This window comes from Capricornis sumatraensis, chromosome 16 (assembly GCF_032405125.1).
Source record: "Capricornis sumatraensis isolate serow.1 chromosome 16, serow.2, whole genome shotgun sequence".
Lineage (NCBI taxonomy): Eukaryota > Metazoa > Chordata > Mammalia > Artiodactyla > Bovidae > Capricornis > Capricornis sumatraensis.
The window spans coordinates 77,426,118-77,450,510 of record NC_091084.1 but is presented as its reverse complement, the minus strand read 5'-3'; the positions used below and the strand labels follow the sequence as shown (position 1 = coordinate 77,450,510).

The following is a 24,393-nucleotide window of genomic DNA, read 5'->3' as shown; positions in this document are numbered from 1 at the left end:
ACTGAACTGAACTGAACCAAACTAAAGACATTCTTTTTATTTTCTCTCTGGCCTCTATCTGGAGAAAGAAATGGCAATCCACTCCACTATTCTTGCCTGGGAAATCCCATGGACAGAGGAGCCTGGCGGGTTACAGCCTATGGGGTTGCAAAAGAGTGGGACACGACTGAGCGGCTAAATAACTGACCTATGTTAGGTGCCTTAAGAACAACACGGCTTATGGAAACACAACTGGATTGTCTGTTCCAGTTTGGGGGTGGCGTTGTATACCTCTCTGACAATAACCTTAGAGGAAAGTCCACATGCCAAAGATACAAAAAGTTCCAGACAGACACTAAAGGCAAATAAGGAAAACAAGGGTAGAAAGTGGCCCCTGAATGGGAGTATGAAGCAAAGCCCCAGGGCCCAAGTGAGTCATTGTTTAAGCTGGGCTGGGGAAGGGGAAAAAATACACTCCATTGCCTTTGGGTTCTTCTGCCAAAGAAATGAAGGCTGTAGAGCCTGGCGTGATCTAAAAATGGAAAATCCACCAAAGAACAGGCAATTATCCAGTAATCATCACTACCAAAGACAGACTTCTGGTTCCAGAAAACTCCTAAAGTCCCTGACAAATAAATCATGAGTGGAAAATATGTGAATCTTTGTAGAGAAGCAGACATTAGCTGAAGATGGCAAGCAGTAGAGGGATAGTGGGATTCCAAATGCCACTTTTCATTTGTTTATTTAAAGGGGGAAAATATTCCGAGTCTCCGTACTGAACAGGAAAAAAATATCAGGAGCCATCTAATCCATTTTCCTTTTCCCTGACCAAGTGTAGAGGGAAGTGTCTAATCTGTCCTTAACATGGAGCATATTATCACTTGGGATAAAATTAGCCTCTTTCTGTTAATATTAACAACACTGTATGAAAAAGAAAATTACATGCCCTTCTTTCCCTATGGAAAACGAGCCTAGAACTCTTACTTCTAAGATATTATGAGGAAGTTTGAGGACAACATCTGGCAAAGAATTAGAAGAGAGAGTTTTAAAAAGCAACTAAAGTGTTAACCTAATTATGCAGTTTGCAGTGCTGTTGTCTTGAGTAAAGGAAAATGAAAAATAAAGCAAATGAGCTGTTACAGGTAAATGGAGTAGGCCACATTTCCAGCAAATGGAGTCTAGCAAATGACAACATTTTAGCCTAAATTTATGAAGCTACCCAGCAAAGAATTAGTCCCAAAGTATACTGCACACCCCTCAAGGGAGACAAGCTGGTGTCTAGGTCATGGTCTAGGCTAAAATGGAACTAATACTAGTGAAATTCTATTCTTCATGTAGCTTTTAAAAAATAGCTTTTTTAAAACTAGGGAGTAATTTATGCATTGAAGAATCTAGCTGAGCCTCATTTACAGATGAATACAAATATACACAAGAACTTATAAAATAGGAATTTTATACAACAAGGCAAGTCAGATAATATTGAATATAAAAAGATTTAGAATCGTGTTCACACTACCATCTTTAGATAATTCATACCAATAAAACTCACATTTAATTAAAAATAAAAGGAAGCGGGAATTAGCGAGGCAGCTGATCAGTATGGAGATCATAATCACTACCTAAGGAGTTAACAGACAACCTTAACACAGCCAGCGAAATTCTTTCAGATAAGATGGCTGTAAAGAAAAAGCAGAAAACACCCAATTACTCCAAACTTCACTGTTTTTCTTCAACCTGAAATATCTTTTTCCTACCACCCCCACCTCTTAAATTCTATCCAATCTTTTAGGACCATCTCAAATACCATGTGCATGAAGTCTTTTCCTGATTCCACCACCACAGCCAGTTCCCATCATACATCACTTACAACTCTCTTGATGATACTCACAATTTGCTGCCTTGTTTTAAAGTGACTGGATTTATACCCTCTATTACATTCTATACAGTAATCAATGAGTTTGTACTCATCTTTGTCTCCATTGCATTACCTAACATGTAGTAGATATGGCTTAAGAAAGATAAGAAAAAAACAGATGAATGATACCAGGAAGAAAGCATCAGGATTTATGTTTGTAGCCAGCCACACTAGTGATACTGAAAGTCAACATTCTAGATCTTTTTATTAATTAATTAATTAATTTATTTTCTACGATCTTTTTAAAAGCCCAGGACTTTGGTCTGATATTAGTGTTGTAATTCTGCAATACTAGCACTTTTTTTCTGATTGGTATTTGCCTGGCATATTTTTTCCATGCTCTCAATTTCAATCTTTTCGCTAATTTTAAGAAGGTAAATACTCGGATTTTGTTTTTTTACCCATTTTACATTCTATGTATTTTGGTGAGTTTTTAAAATAAATATTTGATTAATCTCTGCCATCTTATTTTGTCTTTTCTGTGAACTGTTATTCTTTGACTTTCCTCACCTCTTTTCCTACTTTTTGGTGTGCTAGTCAAGTTTTTAAGAAACATCACCCATACCATTAGTTTGGAAGCTATGACAGAATCTGTAATCTTTTAGTATTTCTCTTAAATTTAATATACATATTTAGCTGAACATTTTTTAAATATAGAATTAATCATCTTTATCAAAACTAGGGCCAAAAGGTGCACTTACTAGCACTCTTCTAATCTTTGGGTATTATTTTCTAGAATTTGAATTCTACCTTTTTTAAATTGAAAAACTTTTTTATTATGGTAAGATAAAAATATTAATATTTATCATTTTAACCACTGATAATACTTCTCATTTTAAACATTGTAAAGTGTACAATTCAGTAGCATTAAGCATATTCACAATCCTGTGTAACCATCGTCACTCTCTATACCCCCAATTTTTTCATCATCCCTAATTAAAACTTTATATCCATTTAAAAAACTGACTTCTTGCTTCTATTCTTCTCCTAGATTCTGGTAGCCTCTAGTCAACGTTCTGTCTCTATGAATTGGCCTATTTTAGGCGCCTCATTTAAATGAAATCATACTTGTCCTTCTGTTTCTGGATCTTCCACTAAGTGTGTTTTCAAGGTCCATCCATGTTGTGGGAGACATCAAATTTCATTCCATTTTGAGGCTGAATAGTATTCTACCGCAGGTATATACCACATTTTGTCTGTCCACTCATTTGTCAATGGACACTTGGGTTGTTTCTACCTTTTGACTGCTGTGGAAAATGTGGCTATGATCTTGGGTGTATAAGTATCTGTTCACGTCCCTGCTTTCCATTCTTTTGCATCTATGCCAAGAAGTCTGCCTCAAAGAGTAGTTCTACGTTTAATGTTTTGAGAAACCACCAAACTGTTTTCCACAACGGCTAGCACCGTTTCACACCCTCACCAGCAGTGCTCAAGACTTTCAGTTTCTCCATATTTTTATCAACATCAGTGATCCTGCCACCTCTTTTTTTAATCACCCTCTTAGCAGGTGTAGAGTGGTATCTCGCTCTGGTATTGATTTGCACTTCCCTAATGCCTAATGATGCTGAACATCTTTTCATGTGCTTATTAGCCATCTGTATATCTTCTTTGGAGAAACGGTTATTTAAGCTCTTTGTCCTTTTGTTTTGAATTGCCTTGTTTATTTTTTATTGTTGTTGAGTTGTAAGAGGTCTTTACATAATCTGGACGCGAATCCCTTATTAGATATGCGAGCTGCAAATCTGTTCCCTCTTTCTGTAGGTGGTCTTCTTACTTTCTTGGTAGTATCTTTGATGTATGAAAGCTTTTAATTTTGATGAAGTCTGATTTATCTATTTTTTTCTTTTGTTCTCTGTGTTTTTGGTGTCATAGCCTTGAAACCATTGCCAAATTCAATGTCAGGATGATATTGGATTGTTTTCTTCTAAGAGTTTCATGGTTTTAGCTCTTAAGTTTAGGTCCTTGGTGAATTTTGAGTTAATTAATCCAAAACACGTTTTCTACCTGCATAAAAATGCACATTCTCATTAATTTGTCACTGTATTTAACGAAACTGAAATGTTCTTTAATAGTCATGAATCTTGAGAACAATTAGTGGTTACTAGAGGGGAGAGGCAGAGAAGGCGATGGCACCCCACTCCAGTACTCTTGGACTGGAAAATCCCACGGACAGAGGAGCCTGGTAGGCTGAAGTCCATGGGGTTGCGAAGAGTCAGACACGACTGAGAGACTTCACTTTCACTTTTAACGTTCATACATTGGAGAAGGAAATGGCAACCCACTCCAGTGTTCTTGCCTGGAGAATCCCAGGGACGGGGGAGCCTGGTGGGCTGCCGACTCTGGGGTCACGCAGAGTCGGACACAACTGAAGCGACTTAGCAGCAGCAGCAGCAGCACAGGGGGGGGGGGGGTAAAAATAAATGGATAGGATTCAGATGTATAACTACAAGGTATAAAGTAAATAAGTTACAAGGATGCAATGTACAGCACAGGGAATATAGTCAATATTTTATAATAACTTTGTATGAAGTATACTCTATAAAAATATTGAATTATTATGCTGTACATATGAAAGTAATATAATATTGTAGGTCACCTATACTTTAAGAAAAATTAATAAATAAATAAAATTGGATCACAAATTTTGAAAAAAAAAGGTCCTCAAGCTTACCTGTAAAATCAAACACAAAAGTTCCTAAAAATAATCTTAAAAGGGCATGCAAAAGTATACCAGATGCCTGCCTCAAATGGAGTTCTCCAAAACCATTATTTAAACTTCATTGAGTAAATTCTTTCATTTTCTTTAAGTTTTTAGTTTTATTCCCTTGAGATTTCATGTTTTTCTACTGTGAAATAATTTCAAATTTACAGGAAAGTGACAAGCATAGCACAAGGGATTCCTGAATACCCCTTACCTTGATTACCTGAATGTGAATATTTTACCACATTCGCTTTCACTACACTGTTCTTCCTTTCTCAGTCTCTACCACACCCACACATGCATGTATACATATATATATATATATATATATATATATATATACACATATTTCAGAACTAGTCAAGAGCAACTTGTGGACATGATGTTCCTTTACCCCTAAACACATTATATATTTCCTAAAAAATGGGTAGTTTTCTTATGTAACAATAATACAATGAACAATACAATACCATTGATATAACACCTTATTTTATATAATAAAACTGATATAATACTTTTATCTACTCTACAGACCTTATTAAGATTTCACCAACTGTTTCAATAATGTCTCCTTTACAGGAAAAGAGAATTCAAGACAAAACATTGCATTCAGTTGTCATGACTTTTTAGTCTCCTTTAATTGGAAACAGTTCCTGGGTCTTTGTATTTCATGACACTGACGTTTTAAGAGTACACGTTTTCCTCCAGTTGGGGTTCGTCTGCTGTTTCCTCACTACTAGGTCCAGGTTATACTCTTTTGGGAGGATTATCACACAAGTGATGCTGGGTTTTCCTAGTACATCATATCAAGAGGCGCTTGCTGTGGGTTAATCTAATTACTGGTGATATTAACTTAGATTATTTAGGTAAAGCAGTGTCTGCCAGGTTCACCCACTGTAGAGTGGTGAACTCATCCTTTGTAATGAGTAAGTCTTGTGGGAAATATACTGTGACTCTTCAAACCTTCATTTACTACTTTCAGCATCTAATGACAATTCTTGCCAGAAGCAATAAAAATTATGATGGTTTTGCCGAATGGTGATTTTCTGCCTAATTACATCATTTCATCTACATTTACAAGTCTGTTTTCTATACTAAAGAATAGGTAGATGTATATATTTTTATTTCCTATTCTTTCTTATGCTAAAGTTAGCATAATATAGGTGTTCTTTTGTCCAAATCTGATGATTTCTTTTTAAGATGTCATGAATAAAAAGTTCAGGAACTCTCTGGATCTTTGTGAATAATTTTTAATCCTAAAAGGTATAAAGCAAATTTATTAAAATGAAATTGTCTGAGGACAAATGTCTCAAATTGATTTTAACAAGAAAATAAGTTAATTAAATTTCAGTTGTACCGTTTTATTTGGTTACTATTTAATTAATTCTAGAGTAACATATCAAAAAATACAGCAGAAGCTGTTTAAAATTAATGACTTTTATAACCAGACATTTGTAAGTATGTTAAATAGTTTTGATACAATTTCATTTTCTCATTTAATAACAAAAAGTTGTTTATACAGAAAAAAGTCAACAGACTTCTATTAAGTGGTATCTGTTTTCTCCAGAAAAACTAAAGAAGTTCTAAGGATTCATTTATGATATCAATTTCACATAAATATCTTAATTTTTAATATTAAAAAGCAAAAGGTTAGAACTGATTTAAGTTACTTTGGTTAAGTAGTCAGTAACTCAAGGACTACCAAAGAAAGAATTAAATATAAATGTAATCATAGTAGATTTATATACATAGCCATTCACATTCCATATAAAGAAAGAGTAAAGAGCAAAAGGACCAAATTAAAATATTCCACCTCATGTTCAATGTGCCAAGAGGCAAAAGTTCAAAGCTTCTACAATACTTCACACCTTCCAGATACTCTTTGCTCTTACTCAAAATGAAAATGGCCAATGAGTCTTGACCTACACAGTTAAATTGGATTGCAACAGTTCCGTCTTCTTAGGCCAGTCACTGATCTCCTTTTTTTGCTCTCTAAAATCAGGCTAGCTCATTAGAGTATATGATCTTCTGTTAGAATTGGAACTGCCGTTTGCTGTTTTGAGATGAGTTTTATTTGCAAGAAATCCTAAACAGATCTATCAAAGAAGCAATCTATGAGAACAGATCACACCACCCAATTATGCAGCACAAACTGGCCACACCAAGGTGATAAATATATAGGGTGTAGATCAACCTCTGAAAAGTAAATAAGATCAGAGATCCAAAATACTTTAGAAAGAATCATGATTTAAAGTAACCCTTTACTGTTTCTGGAAGCAGAAGGAAAAAATATACTCCCTATAGAGGGAATAGAGAAGAAACCTTTTGTGGCCTATTTCCCACTATCAAATTGGCAAGACTAACAGACTGGAGTTTTGTTCTGCAAAAAGTTGCCAAACACTAAAGATATATTCCCATGGTGTGATTTGGTCCCCTGAACTAACTATGCCTGTGTTTGTTCCTTCCCGCCTTATGAAATTCAGATGAAGCCTAAAGCCCTTAAATGTTTTCTTTCCATTGCTTTCTGCTATAGAATTTTGCAATGCCAACTTATGAGAGAAGTCATTGAAGCATGTCAGCTTGGTCTACGTTGCAGTTTCGACAACACACTTGAGCAGAAGTTGTCTCACATCAATTTCTTTCACATAATGCTACAAAGAAATTTCTGCACAAAAGTTGACTGTAGAATTTCTAAAAACTTCTAACTCTCTCCTGGGCTGTTATAATCTATTGTTCAATATACAATATACTCACAACAGGAAAAAAATTAATGAACAATATGATTCTGTGTCCATAGGGAAATCCGACCAAGTGTGTCTTTACTGTACAGTACATGTGGAATAGGTTCTGCCCAGTTCATGCATCAGGTGAACTGGCTGCAGGGCCTCTTCTCTGTTGGGCAGGAAGATGTAAGTGTCAGCAGCATAGAAAACGGAAATCCACTGTGCTGCAGGCGGGTGTCCACCATCCTCTTCACCTTCTCATTCGCAGCTAAATTAGAAGTAGAGTATCTGAGATCACTGGCTTCTAAACAAACAAACGAAAAAATCTCCAATTGAGGAAGAAATTTCAACAGGGACTAATCGATCTTCAGTCCCTGGTGAACCAACTTGTGAGACCTGAGCTGCCCTTGTGTTGGATGAGAGCAGTAATCTCTGCAAGAGCGGAACCGCTGAATCAGAAGCTTATCAGTTCACTCTGAAGACTTAGCAGTGGCATTTCATACCAGGATTCTTTTTTTTTTTCCCTGCCTGACTGAGTAATTCTCAGCAGCAGAGTTAGTTTTCAGACCATGATATCAGTGAGATCACATTGAACTGCATTATGAAGAGAAAAACTCATGAGACGGCCTCGTAGGCCCCGAGAGCTGTGCAAAGGTCTGCAATGGGAGGCATAAGCAGTGCCGAGTTTTCTTTCCTCAGTTACTTCGCCAAGTGCTCTTCTGTCACCAAACTGCAGAAAGAATCTACTTCAAGCCGTGGATCGTGCCACTCTGGGCATCTGATGCCAAGGGGAAAGGAGAGTGTTTCTACACAGGGTGATGCCTGAGCACATTCTCATGCTGCTTCTCTGAAAGTAAACCACTCTCCACTGGATCTTTGTTTCGAACTCAGTAAGGACCCCCTGCCAGAGTTAAAACAGAAAATGTTCCAAACTCCCTTTTCAAGTATTCCAACATCAAAACTTATTGCTGAAGGCCTGGTAAGCTACAGTAAACTCCCAATTGCATATAAACTCCTTAACTCACTTGCATTAATGGAGAAGTAAGATGATTCATTAACATCTGTTACTGTCTGTAGTTGTTAAGTGTTAAGGAACATTACTTTTAAATGGTTGTTTACTTCATACCAGTAGGAACAGGCACATACATGTAACTCAGGAGGGAAATCAATGCACAGAGCACCAGGAGACAATTACTAAACACATACTCTTTATAGCATGTTAGAAATTCAAATTATAAAAAGACAATGTAGCAATTTAGAAAATGATTTTCATACATGATAAAAAACAGGAAATAAAATTGTGAGTACTTTATATTTTAGCTACATTATAGTAGGTCTACAATAGGAAAATGATTTAAAACATTAAAAGGCAATTGTATTTACTCATTGTATTAGGGTTGTTGACTTCTGATTGATTTCTTTCTGTCTTCCATATATTCTGCAAGTAATGTAGTAAAGACATTTTTTTAACAAGAGTTACCATAGATCTCTAGTTTTCTTTATTTCTACTTGGTCTCTAAATAGAGTTCTTGATAATAGAACGTCCAGGAGCTTGTCTAACTTCACGTGAAATTCAGAGTAATTTTGTTTTTACGATTTCTCTGGGGAAATGTCTCCTACCCGTAGAGGAACATTTTCTGGACAGAGAATGCTCCTCTTTAGAAAGCTGCAATATTTCTGTCAGCCTTACCTCGTGCTCCATGTCATATCTCACACATTTTCCTATGTGGTCTCTAAACCTGTTGTCTGTTGTTTCTCTCTCTTTGGCTCTATCTTTAAATCTCTGTATCTCTTTTACCAACAGGCTCATCCCATCTGTACTACTTTTTTCGCTCAGTCATGTCCGACTCTTTGCAACCCGATGGACTACAGCCCACCAGGCTCCTCCATCCATGGAATTCTCCAGGCAAGAAGCCCGGAGCGGGTTGCCATTCCCTTCTCCAGGGGATCTTCCTGCATTGCAGGCAGATTCTTTACCAGCTAAGTCGCCACGGGAAGCCCTCTTTTCTGCTGCTGGAGTTAGATTTAGTGCCTCAGGTAAGGCTCTCCTTAGTCACCCTCAACACATCCTGCCGTTCCTCTCTCACAGTGTGTTTACTCTCTACCTCCGGACCTCAAAACAGCTTTCATCTGTTTTACTGCCAGATAGCAAATCATATTCTCATCTAATTTCTTGTCAGTTTTCTTCTTTAGCTTTTCCAACTCAATACTAATCTCCTTCCAGGTTTTCTCTACCCATTGCAAGTCTGAGCTTTGTATCAGTACAACAGTAGACGACATTTTAAGGAATATTCTACTTTCTGCCTACAACTATAAGGTTTTCTTCTTTATCATCTTTCTATTCTCATTAGGATCTGAAGACCCAACCCTATTTTTATGGGTCCCTTAAATGTTAAAAATACTTCCCTCCACCCCATTTAAGAGCTGGAGGCATTACATTTATCAGCTCTCTCGGTTCAAAGCCAGCAAGTCATTCTCAAACCATCATCCTTTGTTCTTGTTCAAGATGATGTGAATTAAGCTGAAAAAAAAAAAAAAGCTTCATAGAAATGCTTTAGTCATAGGACAAAGTCTTTCTTGGATTTGATCATAATTCAAAATGAAAATAAAGTTGAAGGGGAGTTGTGATGCAGGGTTTGCTCTGTTAGAATCACATACATCAGACTTGCAGCTGCTGATCCTGTTTTCTTCAGGGTTATCATCTCGTCTCATCATGTCTTGCGTTATATTACTACCACTATTTCCAGTTATCTTCTTTGTGTTATTTTTTGTTTTATCTCCAAAGTTGGTCTTACTTTTTAGAAAATAAATGCAGTTTCTTTTGGTATGTATACTTATTTTTAAAAGCTGCTAGTTGACTCATTTATACTTTAAAAATACTCATTTTCCTGACTTTAGGTAAACGTTATTTTGTGTTCTTTTACTTTTCCAAATTCAAGTCCATTCTTTTTAATTTTTTTGCATTACCTGGGAACTCCTAAAATGAGAGAGCTCTAGGCACACGTGATTAAAGCAGTCTTGGTGATTCAGTGGTCTATGATGGAAAGAAGTCGGTTTCTTCCTGATACCTTTATAAATATCCTTTCAAATGTTCTTATAAACTTATCAGATTCCAATATCACTTTGATTTACTTTATTTCCAACAGAGAATTTTATTTCTAAAGATACATGAGGAAAGAACTCTAGATAGTAGGTAGGATCTTACACAAAGCTTTGTAAACACACGAGAATCTAATGTGTCATTTAGTTAAAAACCTCAGAGAAATGGGTATCACAAAGTCTCTGATGATCCTGGGATAGTTACTTCAGGAAATCTTAAAGGAAGAACATAAAAATTTAACTGGTAAAGAATCCGCCTGCAATGTGGGAGACCTGGGTTCAATCCCTGGATGGGGAAGATCCTCAGGAGCAGGGAAAGGCTACCCACTCCAGTATTCTGGCCTGGAGAATTCCATGGACTGTATAGTCCAAGGGGTCGCGAAGAGTGGGACACGACCAAGTGACTTTCACTTTCACTTTCACTTTCCCATTCCCCAGACACCTGCTTGTCAGGTTCAGTCTTGAATTCATTCACATTAAACTTTCTCTGTGATATATACCTTCTTAGTATTGATTTATTTTAGAACACTGCCATTCTCTAATTCTTTACTTGGTATCATTTAACCAATTACCAATCTTCTAAAACACAAAGGACATTTTCAATGTTTTTTTGTGATTGAAAATCACAAAGTAGTTATAGATGACAGAACTTAATGGAAATCTATACTGAAACTCACTTTTCCTGCCAAACCTTTAAAGATTCATTTGAGTAAGAAATTATTTTTCTTTTTTTGAAAAAGAGGGACACAAACAATACCTTGAACATAAACTTGTACCTTAGGAAGTACGATATTGGCAAAATTACTATATATTCCAGCAATTTCACTTCCAGCTTTATTGTCAAAAAAAAAAAAAAGAAAGTAGTACTCAGATATTTGTACACCCGTGTTCATGGAAGTATTATTCACAATAGCCAAAAAGTGGAAGTAACCCAAAGGCCCATCGACAGGTGCATGGATAAACAAAATGTGACAGCGGCATACAATGAAACATTATTTAGCCTCAAAAAGGAAGGAGATTCTGATACAAGCTACAACTCGGATGAACCTGGAGGACAGTAAGCTAAATAAAGTAAGCCAGTCACAACAAGACAACTATGGCGTGACTCCACGTATGTGCAGCATCTTTTGTTGTTTAGCTGCTAAGCCGGCCTGATTCTTCTGTGACCCCAGGCACTGCAGCTCTCCGGGCTCCTCTGTTCATGAGATTTTCCAGGTAAGGATACTGGAGTGGGTTGCCATTCCCTTCCCCAGGAATGCAGTATCTAGAGCAGTCATATTCATAGAGCTAGAAAGCAGAATGGCGGTTATCGGGGACTAGGGGACGAGGAAATGGGAAATTAGTGTTCAATGGCTAGAGTTTCGCTTTGGGAAGGTGAAAACGTTCTGGAGATGGATAGCGGTGATGGCTGCAAAATAATGTGAATGTACTTAATGTCACAGAAATGTAGAGTTAGAATTGTTACAATGGGAAATGTTAGTCATATATATTTTACCACAATTAAAATAAAGAAATGAAGATACTGGTTAAGATGATAATAATAATGTAACACAAAAGCCCAGTATGTGTATTTATAGAATTGCTTGATGGAATGAGAAGTTTAGTTATAACTAAATTTTTCAGAACCACATTTTTAGAGCGGTTCTGAAGTAAGAATGACTACAGCTTTGTTACTGAAAGTGTGGACCAAGGATGGCGGCACCAGTGTTACACAGAAGCCTCTAAGAAGTCAGAATCTCAGGCCCCATCCCAGACCTACTGAATCCCATTCATTATTTTAACAAGATGCCCAAGTGATTCATATACAAATTAGAGTTTGAGAAGCACTAGTCTGGGGCCGGAGAAGGCAATGGCACCCCACTCCAGTACTCTTGCCTGGAAAATCCCATGGGCAGAGGAGCCTGGTAGGCTGCAGCCCACGGAGTCACGAAGAGTTGGACACGACTGAGCGACTTCACTTTCACTTTTCACTTTCATGCATTGGAGAAGGAAATGGCAACCCACTCCAGTGTTCTTGCCTGGAGAATCCCAGGGACGGGAGCCTGGTGGGCTGCTGTCTCTGGGGTCGCACAGAGTCGGACGCGACTGAAGTGACTTAGCAGCAGCAGCAGTCTGGGGCACACCTTATCACACTTTATCACTTTTTAGTTGTGTGACTCGGCCCAGGTACTTAACCACTCTGTGCCTCAATTATTTTTTTATCTGTAAAATGGTGACAATAGGAGTGCTTACTATATAAGGTTGCCAAAGATTAAACGTGACAGTAATGCCTGTTGTATAGTGCTTGTCACATTCAGGGAATACCAGCTATAATTATTACTTTGCTGCACTGTGCCCGGTTGCTCAGTTGTGTCTGACTCTTTGAGACCCGTGGACTGCAGCCCCCCAGGTACCTCTGTCTATGGGGATTCTCCAGGCAAGAATACTGGAGTGGGTTGCCATGCCCCCCTCCAGGGGATCTTCCCAACTCAGGGATGGAACCCAGGTCTCCTGCATTTCAGGTGGATTCTTTATCGTCTGAGTCACCACAGAAGCTCACTACTGTTACTTTGCTTTACAGAAAATCTGTGAAAGTAGATTTCAGGGTCTTTTCTAAAAATAGTAAATTTAGGAGGTCAGTATTTTCCAGAGGATATGAATGGTGCCTGGCTTTTAAGAGGTAATAGTGAAAAAAAGATATATGGGAGATAATAGTTTTGGCAAAGCACAAAGGGACGGAAGTGACTTTCTTCCGAAGACCTAATATAGTTGAGGGAAGGTGTCAAATTCATTCACAGTGGGGGAAATTTTTCTTGTTACAGTGTGTGAGGACCAGACAGATAATATTTATACAATATAAATGGAGTGGAAGTAGCTTTTAACGACAGTATTTGAAAAATATTTTAGGGGCTCAATGGTATGCTTTTCACGTGTTGGAAATCCCCCTGAGGGATATAATCTTTCTGCTGACATATCACAAATATACTTGACTTCTGTGATGAAGGACCAGTATCTGGCCAAGGAGCAAGCTGGAAGAGGGAGGAATATTCACGAGGTGGGGAGACAAAAAGGACAGTCACGCAGGCCCCATGAACTGCTAGCACCTGGGCCGCAATTCCCAGAAGACGTCGCTGAGTTCCTAACCTACTTTCTCTGGCTGGAGATCTTTCCTTGTCCCAGAAAAGACTTTTGGAGACAGAGAGGATTAAAAAAAATAATAGTTAAGAAGTGAGGTTGCTGGGCTTGCACTTTCCTAGCCGGAATCCCTTTATCTTTCCTGAGAACCCCCCAGATCTGTTTTATTCTAGGTCAGTAATTTAACACTCTCAGCTCTCAATTCAAAGCCAGTAATGACCTTGCTGTGCTGAATTATTAGTCTAGGATATAGAAAGAGAGAGAGAGGGAAGGAGAGGGGGAAAAAAGAAACCCTAAAAACAACAGAAGCCTTTTGATCAGAGCACCAAACTACAGTTCGCTGTAACTCAAGCTGCCCATTCTTATATGGCAGGAATTAAGGACTCCCCCTGCCAGGCCAGACCCTATTAAAAGACAATAGCTGTTTGAAAAGGGTAAGCAAGTTGATATGGATATAATAGGCCACATATGGGGGCCCTTTTCTACTCTGAAATAAAGCTCCTTCTTAAGAGTTGTGAGCTGGGAAATCCAGCATTCAGTAAGGCAGGAGGAGGAGATGGAACAGAAGAGAGTGGGTAGCCATGCAGAAATGCCTGAAGGTGCTTCAGGGAAAGCGGGGAGGGCTTTGGGGAGCCTGCAGAGACGCGCATCAATCACTGTGTAGAGGCTTTCAGAATGGCCAGGTGCTCTGAGATCCCCCAGAGGTTTTTAGGACCAGTGATGACAAGGATTTGGCCGGAACTAATATAGTGGTTAGTTTCTCTAATGGGTTAACAACGACAACAAAAAAAACAAGCAGCAAACTTGTAAGCTCTCGCCAGGAATGATGCAGCCAGCAAAAAGCAACCTTTTCTGTCTTGTTTTAAACAACCTCTCATGTCAACATCCTAAACTCCTGATGAGTACCATCGAGTGCCACTAAATGTTCTTGTTCTCTCTAGGATGATATGTTACAAAAAAAAGAAAAAAAGGAAAAAGCCTTGCAAAACAAAGACAGTAAACTCCAAAAGAAATTGCCTCTTGCCTACAAACTACACACTTCCTCTGTGCAGAGGTAACCACAGGACATGGGACTTCTCACTCTATTAGCTAATCCATCTTGGCGCTTGTCTAGCGCCAAAACACTCTGCCCATTAATGGATGATGCTTTTCGAGGATCTTAAATCCACAACAGAATTTTCCAACCACTGTTTCAGCTATCTCTAAGATCTTGTTAGTATGTTACAAAACAAGGAAGGATTTAAGAGTGATCCAAGTTATTTAAACACATTAATCTAGTTGTTTATGACTAAATTCTGAATTCCCAAATTCCTAAGCAGAAATATCAGAAAGGTATTTTCCTTTCCTCCACCACCCTTTGCTAATTGCCAAATGAACAGCTCTCCAATTCCCAGCCACTGCAATTAATGGGCTAGCCTGATGGAATTTACAAGCAAAGAAAAAAACACAAGGGCTCTCTAACACTTGCTTGTTTCACTGAGCGGTCAACGGGGCACAAAACTGATCTTTTGCAAATTAAAGGGTTTCGCTGATTAAAGAGAAGATCTGGATTCCTAAGAAAAAAAATTCTGCCTCACCACTAGGCTTAAGACTCCAAAACAAACAGATGATTTTTACAAAAAGTTATTAGAGATAATTGTTTCCATAAAATATTGCAATTCTAAACTACTCTCCATTACGTAGACGCATTTCAGATGGGGTCATCCTGTAAGAAGGGAGGGACAAGCAATGGACAGCTATGAAAAGAGTAATGGGGAACATCAAACACCACGCTCATTTCCTAACTCATGCCTAAGCATATGGTGACCATATTGTCAGAAGTTCAAATTGGGACACGGAGTCTAAAAAAGTTTTTTATTTGGTGTGTGGGCCACTTCCAGGTGTGAGAAACGGTCTAAAGATTTTACATATAGATATAGGTGGAATGGCTCTGTTTACATGCCACGCTAATTGATAAAAATTAAATGTCACACCATTTGATAATTTTTTTTTTTTTAAGATTTGTTTGTTTTTGGTTGCACTGGGTCTTCGCTGCTCTGTGAGCAGGCTTTTTCTAGTTGCAGCAAGGGAGGGGGGCTACTCTTGGTTGCGGTGCACGGCTTTCATTGCGACGGCTTCTCTTGTTGCAGAGGACGGGCTCCAGGCACTTGCGCTTCAGTAGCTGTGCTACGTGGGCTTAGCTGCTTCATGGCATGTGGGGTCTTCCCAGACCAGGAATCACACCTGTGTCCCCTGCATCGGCGTGTGAGTCATCAACCACTACACTATCAGGGAAACCCAAATTGTCATTTACTTATTTGGCTGCATCAGCTCTTAGTTGCAGCATGCAGGATCTGTAGCTGTGGCATGCTAACTCTTACTTGCAACGTATGAGTCCCTGACCAAGGACTGAACCTGGACCCTCTGCATTGGGAGGGAGTGTGTGGAGTCTCAGCCACTGGGCCACCAGGGAAGTACTGATAAATATTAAAAGACATACAGCCTAAATAATCTGAAAAATAATATTTTGTACAGAGCAGCATGGATAGTATAATACCACTGATACAAAACTACATGTCTGTGGGTGTATATGCCAGTAGACAAGATGTTTGAAAGAACAGAGAAAATGAAGGCAAGAAAAAAGTTGAAGAAAATTTCCCAGAACTGAAAGACATGAGGTCCCAGATTGAAGGGATCCTTAAAAGCCCAGCATGATGAACGACTACAGATGCATGCCAAGGTCCATCACTGTGGAAATGCAGACTCTGCCTTTTGCTGGGGCATGGCAAGATCGCTCTGCAGCAGAATGGATGACTGGAGACACTGGTGCAGCTGTCTCTGGAAAACAGAACCTGCCAGCTTCCCTCTGGCCACAACAACTTCACATTCTTCCCAACTGCTCTCTGAAACCCCTAAAGTCTAATTCCATTTCAGCGTTGACCCGAAAGTCTAGGATCTTGTCGTATAAATCAAAGCCAGGTCCAGATGAAGCTCCTTCAGTGCAATGTCTTGGGTGTGGCTCCTGGAGCCCGGCTCCTCATGTGAGCACCTATACACCAAGGAGATGAGTTATTAATACATGCTCCCCTACATCCAGGGTGCACAGTGATGGTACAGGCGCAGGATAACCACAAAACACTTCTATTCAAAAACAGGGAGGAGGAGAGGATGCAACCACTGGTCCGTTGCAGCTCTGAAATCCATCCAGGCACAGGTCTCATTTCCTTGATTTGGGCCCAATCCTTCTTCCCGGTAATGATTTTCTGTGGCCTTTGACGCTGTACTCTGAGGTTTTGGTTCCATCTTCTGAATCATATGTTCATCTCCATGAAACATTGCCTCAGTTTGTAGCTGAGTAGCTTTCTTGGCTTGCTTCCTGTCCATTGAAGTCCAGGGGTCCAAAGATAACTTTGTTACTTTGTATTATCTCTATCTTCTTGAGTCCAAACTGGTGGCACTTCCACCAATACAATTCTCTTAAAAACATGGGTTTTTCTATTACCTTAATTGGAGTTTACTTCATCAGACAAAAGCTATACACTCAAATCTCCCTGAAGCAGGTCCTATTTGGGTTTTCTTATGAGGTCTTCTGAAACAGTCTAAGAGGCTCCACCTTGAAATCTGAAGGTTTAACGAATGGTACCTCTTTATAAGACCATATCTTTCTGACAGCACTCTGGATTTGATCTTTGCCCTGAGGCACTTTCTTACTTTGAGTACTTTTTGCTGGTTGGAAACACTATCCATGCTCTCTGTATTTCCTCTAAATTCTACTTGAAAATGTAATAGCTCATTTCTTTAGCTCATTTCTCTCACATTTTACTGTGAAAGTGAAAGTCACTCAGTCGTGTCTGACTCTGTGACCCCATGGACTATACAGTCCATGGATTTCTCCAGGCCAGAATACTAGAGTGGGTAGCCTTTCCCATATTCAGGGGATCTTCCCAACCCAGGGATCAAACCCAGGTCTTCCGCATCGCACATGGTTTCTTTACCAGCTGAGCTACAAGGGAAGCCCAAGAATACTAGACTGGGTAGCCTATCCCTTCTCCAGGGGGTCTTCCCAACCCAGGAATCAAACCGGGGTCTCCTGTGTTGCAGGCGGATTCTTTACCAACTGAGCTATCAGGGAAACCCACACATTTTACTGTAGGCAGCTAGGAAAAGACAGACAGGTGTCCCAGAAATCTCCATGGCTAGCCCACTGTCTTCACCAGGTACAGTTCCTATTTTTTCACATTACCAAAGGTGACAGTACGCCAATCTTCCTGTCTCTGTATAACAAGGGTCTTTTTTTTCCCCCAACATTTATTTGGCTGTGCCAGGTCATAACTGTGGCACTCGGGATCTTTGATCTTTGTTGCAGCATGCAGGATCTTTTAGTTACAGCATGTGGGATCTAGCTCCCTGACCAGGGATGGAACCCAGGCCCCCTGCATTGATTGAGAGCGTGGAGTCTTAGCCACTGGACCACCGGGGAAGTCCCATCTCCAGCTTCCAAAACCATTTTTCCTCACCCTTTTTTCAGCCTTCATGGATAGTCTCCTTGAGGCCCATCAGACTTCCACTAACCTCTCCTCAAGGTCCTCCTGATTTCTTGCCCGCTGCCTGGTCTCCAGGCCAATGGTGCATGTTTTCGGTTTTTGTTACTGAGCTTCCTCATTCCTAGGAGCAAATGCTGTTCCAGACCTCTACGGCTGCTTAACGAACCACACCAAAGTTGGTGGCATGAAAAATAAAAATGCTGTCACGCTCATGCATTCAGTAGGGTCGGGAATTATACAGAGTGCAGCAGAGATGCCCAGTCTTTACTCCACGATGTCTGGAGCCTAAACTGGGAAGGCTTGAGTGGCTGGGATCAGTGTAAAGGGCTGGGGACAGAATCCGCTGGAAGCTTCTTCACTGTCAGGTTGGGCACCTGGACTGGGACGACCTGAAGACCAGGCTCGTGGCTGGGCTTCTTACAGCACGGTGGCTGGTCAGTAACGGGGGTCCTGAGGGGCAATGGCTGAAGCCTGAGGTCCCAGAGACAGAATCTACGTGGCCTTTGTGACCTAGCCCTGGGAACTCACAAAGCCTTTCTTCTATCGTATTCGTATTCAAGTGGAGGGCATATAGACTCCACTTCTCCAGGGCAGGAATATCAAAGAATGTGGGATCCTTTTTTAAGACCACTATACCAAAAATAAAGATGAAAGAAGACAGGGGATCTGAAGGGTAGCAGTGAAAGTCCAGAGATCCCTGATAGCAGCTATATAGCACACGGAGAGATCAAGTAATAAAGATAGAGCAGAAAACAAGATTCTGGAGGAGACTTCTTTAAGGAGCTAGAAAAGAGAGAATGCATACATACAAATATTAACGCATTTGCTTCCGTCAAAGTCCTGGCAGTGAACAGATAATGCACTGAAAGAGGATAGCTGAGGAATGTGTTTTAGAAAAAGGATATTTACAAAGGTGTGGACAGGGCTGAGGGAGAATGGATTACCTAAGGGCTAGTTAGCATCTGTGTTTACCCCTAGGCCTGGAGAGGAAGGTGGAGGGAAAGCTTCCTGGAATCCAGAAAGAGTAGGGACCATTCGACCTGAGCTGTGACCGTCAGTAAAGGAAAAGAGCCAACCCAGCCCACAGCAGGCTGGTAGAAAGAGAGACAAATGAACATATACCCCCATCTCACTCTCTCCCCTCCTGCCCCTCAGTCTCCCGCCAGCACCTCCCGCTGGCTTTAACCCAAATGGAAGCCACAGGGCAAGGGAGTCTGTGGATTCAAATCCCTACAGATCAGCCCCCCAGAGCAGAGAAATGCGGAGACTGGATCCGGAGGGGCAAGTGGAATAACACAGCACTCAGGGAAGTTTAGGCAACTGGATAGAATTTGGTTCAGTTGGTGATAAATCTATAGGAAATTAACCAAACAAGAAAAAAAAAAGTAGCAGGGGAAATCCTAGGGGCAAGAAGGTTATACAACATAGTTCAAGGGTTGATAGTGTTTATATAATTACAAAATATAAGCACAGAGTAATAACAAAAATCTGGACGTAAGTATATTGGGAGATTGTGGGGGGTAAGTAAAGGTACGTATGTGTGGTAAAGGAAATAATATCTTACAAAAGGAAGTCAATAGGGAATGCCTGCATTTGAAAAAAAAAAAATCAAGAAGTAGCAACATAAGCTAGTAATTTAGAGATCTGGAAATAAATGCCAAATAAATCACTCTGAGTTGAAAGTGGTTATCTTTGAGGAATGGGAAACTGAACTGAGAGTTGGCGGACTTTTTCTTTTTTACAATTCTTATAGAACTATTTCACTCTTTAAACTGTATGCATGTATAACTTTGATTTAAAATAAATAAATAAATTAGGAAAAGAATACTCAGCTTAGAGGGCTACCTGTTCTGTGACCCCTTCTGTGACCCTTCCAGTTTAATTAAGATGTCTGTCCTCTGGACAGTCTTATTCTTACACCTTAAACCTCTAGTTAGCTCAAATCACAAGTAATTTAACCACTGGCTTATTTGTGAGTTCTCTCAAGGTAGGGACCATGCCTTGTTAATCACTGGTTCCCCAGCACCTGTGATAAACCAAGGCATCAGTCAGTTCAGTCACTCAGTTGTGTCCGACTCTTTGTGACCCCATGAACTGCAGCATGTCAGGCCTCCCTGTCCATTACCAACTCCCAGAGTTCACCCAAACCCATGTCCATTGAGTCAGTGATGCCATCCAACCATCTCATCCTCTGTTGTCTCCTTCTCCTCCTGCCCCCAATTCCTCCCAGCATCAGTCTTTTCCAATGAGTCAACTCTTCGCATGAGGTGGCCAAAGTACTGGAGTTTCAGCTTGAGCATCATTCCTTCCAAAGAACACCCAGGCCTCATCTCCTTTAGAATGGACTGGTTGGATCTCCTTGCAGTCCAAGGGACTCTCAAGAGTCTTCTCCAACACCACAGTTCAAAAGCATCACATCTTCGGCGCTCAGCTTTCTTTATAGTCCAACTTTCACATCCATACATGACCACAGGAAAAACCATAGCCTTGACTAGACAGACCTTTGTTGACAAAGCAATGTCTCTGCTTTTCAATATGCTATCTATGTTGGTCATAACTTTCCTTCCAAGGAGTAAGCGTCTTTTAATTTCATGGCTGCAGTCACCATCTGCAGTGATTTTGGAGCCCAGAAAAATAAAGTCAGCCACTGTTTCCCCATCTATTTCCCATGAAGTGATGGGACTGGATGCCATGATCTTAGTTTTCTGAATGTTGAACTTTAAGCTAACTTTTTCACTCTCTTCTTTCACCTTCATCAAGAGGCTCTTTAGTTCTTCACTTTCTGCCATAAGGGTGGTGTCATCTGCATGTCTGAGGTCATTGATATTTCTCCTGGCAATCTTTATTCCAGCCTGTGCTTCTTCCAGCCCAGCATTTCTCATGATGTACTCTGCTTATAAGTTAAATAAGCAGGGTGACAATATACAGCCTTGACACACTCCTTTTCCTATTTGGAACCAGTCTGTTGTTCCATGTCCAGTTCTAACTGTTGCTTCCTGACCTGCATGTAGGTTTCTCAAGAGGCAGGTCAGGTGGTCTTGTATTCCCATCTCTTTCAGAATTTTCCATAGTTTATTGTGATCCACACAGTCAACGGCTTTGGCATAGTTAATAAAGCAGAAATAGATGTTTTTCTGGAACTCTCTTGCTTTTTTGATGATCCAGTAGGTGTTGGCAACTTGATCTCTGGTTCCTCTGCCTTTTCTAATACCAGCTTGAACATCTGGAAGTTCACGGTTCACCTATATCAGGGGTATTTAAGAAGTATTTCCTAAATTGAATGATCTCAGTCAGTGGCACCAATACCCTATCAGTCACAGAGGAGAGAAAACTATCTTTCTAACCCCTCACGTAAATATCTTCCTAAGCTCTATTACCTCACTGCAATATGCTGAATATTTGTGGCCCTTTCAAAATTCGTATGTTGAAACCTAATTCCCAAGGTGATGGTATTTGAAAATGGGGCTTTGGGGAGGTAGGTCAGGAGGATGGAGCGCTCATGAACGGGACTTGTGCCCTTACAGAAGAGGCTCACGGGAGTTCCCTGGCCCCTTCTCCCATAGACTACTGCTGCTGCAGCAAAAAGATGGCCACCTATGAACCAGGATGCAGGGTTCAACAGACAGAATCCCACCAACCTCTGCAAGGAACTGACCTTGCACTTCAAGCATCCAGAACTGTGAGGAGTAAACTCCTGTTTATAAGCCACATAGTCTACCATAGTTTGTTACAGCAGGTCGAACAGACTGGTGCACAGACCACAGACCCTTTGCTCTCTGAATACCCCAACCCTCTGCGCCCTTGCTCACGCTGTTCCCTGAGCTAGAGACGCTCTCCTTGCTCAGTTCCCGTTCTCCATTATTCATTTTCTAAAGACTGTTTGAAGCTTTCCTCAAAATTTATAGTCAGAATAAATCTCTTCTTCCACTTATCCCAAAACATGTTGCCTGAAATTCTACTCGGCACTTACTGAGCAGTATCTTAATAATTATGCTTACATCTGATTTTCTCCTTGAGTTCATTAGTTCCTTGAGTTCAACGGGCTTATTCATCTTATATCCTTCATTAACATGGTGTCTAGCATATAGTGGATCCACAAGCATTGTAGGATACACTGTTTTCTGGTATGTAAACTGTCATCATTTCTGCTTCCTGTAAGAATGACAGTGAATTCCTCGAGGACCATGTCTGACACAGTGGTTGGCATTTTACTAAATGCCAATTAGAGGTAACCTCTAGCTTAGAGGTTTAAGGTTTAAAGGCTTAATAAGGGCTTCTCGGGTGGCACCAGTGGTAAAGAACCTGCCTGCCAATGCAGGAAGCATCAGGGATACAGGTTTGATCCCTGAGTTGAGAAGATCCCCTGGAGGAGGGCATGGTAGTATTCTTGGATTGGGAAGATCCTCTAGAGGAGGGCATGCCAGTATTCTTGCCTGGAGAACCCATGGACAGAGGAGCCTGGAGGGCTACAGTCTATAACATTGCAAAGAGTTGGACATGACTGAAGCAACCTATCATGCGCAGGGCTTAACAAATAGTAACCAAGTTTTAAAAATTAAAAGACCAAGCAGTGAGTTTACTTCTCAGCCTTTATAAGGTACTGTCTTTCACTTTGCCTTTCTTCTTATCTCAATATAATTGAGCCTTCCACAAACCGGCCCTATCCTAATTACTTATTTCCTGTTGGTTACTTTTCAACAGGTGCCGGCCCTCCACAAGTCAGGGGAGACTCTTTCATGACTCCGTGCAGTGTCTGGTACTTTCTACTTCTGCTAATATAATAATATTCTGCTAGAATCAAAGTTCCAAACACTCCCTCTTACAAGGAGGTAGACTAAGGAATTTAGACCAACCCTCCTGGCTGAGAAAAGCTGGATGAATTATTAAAAGCACCTGTTTGAAGTCATCAGCAAGCCACCAAGTCAAATGAAGAATGACAAGGCCAGGTATAAGAGGAGAGTAAAATCCAAAGAGGCGAGTCTAGCGTTTGGAGTATTTTTCCCCATGGGCAGGGATTCTAAACGGAAGGATCCATGGGTTGAATTCAAGGAATCTACAAACTTGGATAGGAAAAAAAATTACATCTTTATCTTTACTAACCTTTAATTGGGATTTAGTATTTCCTTCAACTATGAAAGCAAAAATAATAGAATTAGCAATGCCTGTGATTTTTTTTTCAACAATAGAAACCTCAGATATTTTCATATCATATTAAAGTTGTTCCAGACACTTCACAATATCATTTATACTCATTACCACTTCAAAAATAAGGTAATATTATACCCACTAGTAGTTCCAAGAGCTGTGTTAGTCATAAAAGAGGCAGCTGATAGACTAAGCAGTAATCATTTTGAATTATCGTTAAGTCCTTGAATTTTCAAATGATTCTTAAGACTTGGCAGTCAAAATTCTGGAGTTCAGGACTCAGGGACTTTGGTAAATTCTCTAAGGCTCCAGGAAAAGGCTCCATGAAAACTGTAACTGGAAATAAATCAGCCCTCCCTGATGCTTAAGCCCAGTTTCTAATGATTTCAACCCCTGATTGGATTGAGGTAATCCAGGATTGTGAGTGCTCTAGCCATCTGCCAGAAGCAAATATAAATCCTCTCTGAAAATAGATAACATCATTCTAGGCCTCACATTATCTCTATAGTTTTTCATATACAATATATAACACAACTAAGGGAGAAAGGCGTACTACAAAATAAGGCAATGGAGTAAAAATCCAAGAGAAAGAATAGATAATAGACACGGACCCACAGAGAATCCAAATAATGACTGATGGACTGCCTATAACCATCTGCTTTAGTATGGTCAAGCAAATGAAAGATAAGATCTAGTAAAGAAGCCATTAAAAAAGAACTGAATGGCAGTCCTCTTCATTAAAAATTGCATTGAAATACAGTTGATTTATAATCTTGTGTTAGTTTCTGATGCACAGATTTAACTTTTGCTATAAGTGATTCAGTTATATGTATATAATATATAACTATACCCAGTATACATAATTTTCATGTTCCTTTTCATTGACTACAGTTTCCTGTGTTATACTGGAGGACCTTGTTGCTGATCCATCTTACATATGATAGTTTGCATCTGTTAACCGCGCACTCCCAGTCACCCCCCCCCCAGCTCCCCTCCCCGCCACCAACCACACGTCTGTTCCCTGCGTCTGTGGGTCTGTGCCTGTCTCATAGATATGTTCATTTGTGTCATATTTTAGATTCTACACATATGTGATATCATAGGGCATTTCTGTGGTACTTGTCTTTCTCTTTCTGACTTACTTTGCTTACTATGATAATCTCTAGGTCCATCCATGTTGCTGGGAAAGATTGA

The 24,393-nt window shown here is 40.0% G+C and overlaps 1 protein-coding gene across 1 annotated transcript in view; it reads right to left on the bottom strand.

The window, feature by feature from the left end:
• Positions 1 to 24,393, bottom strand: part of CSTPP1 (centriolar satellite-associated tubulin polyglutamylase complex regulator 1) — a 208,551-nt gene that overhangs the window by 118,327 nt on the left and 65,831 nt on the right. The window lies entirely within an intron of this gene.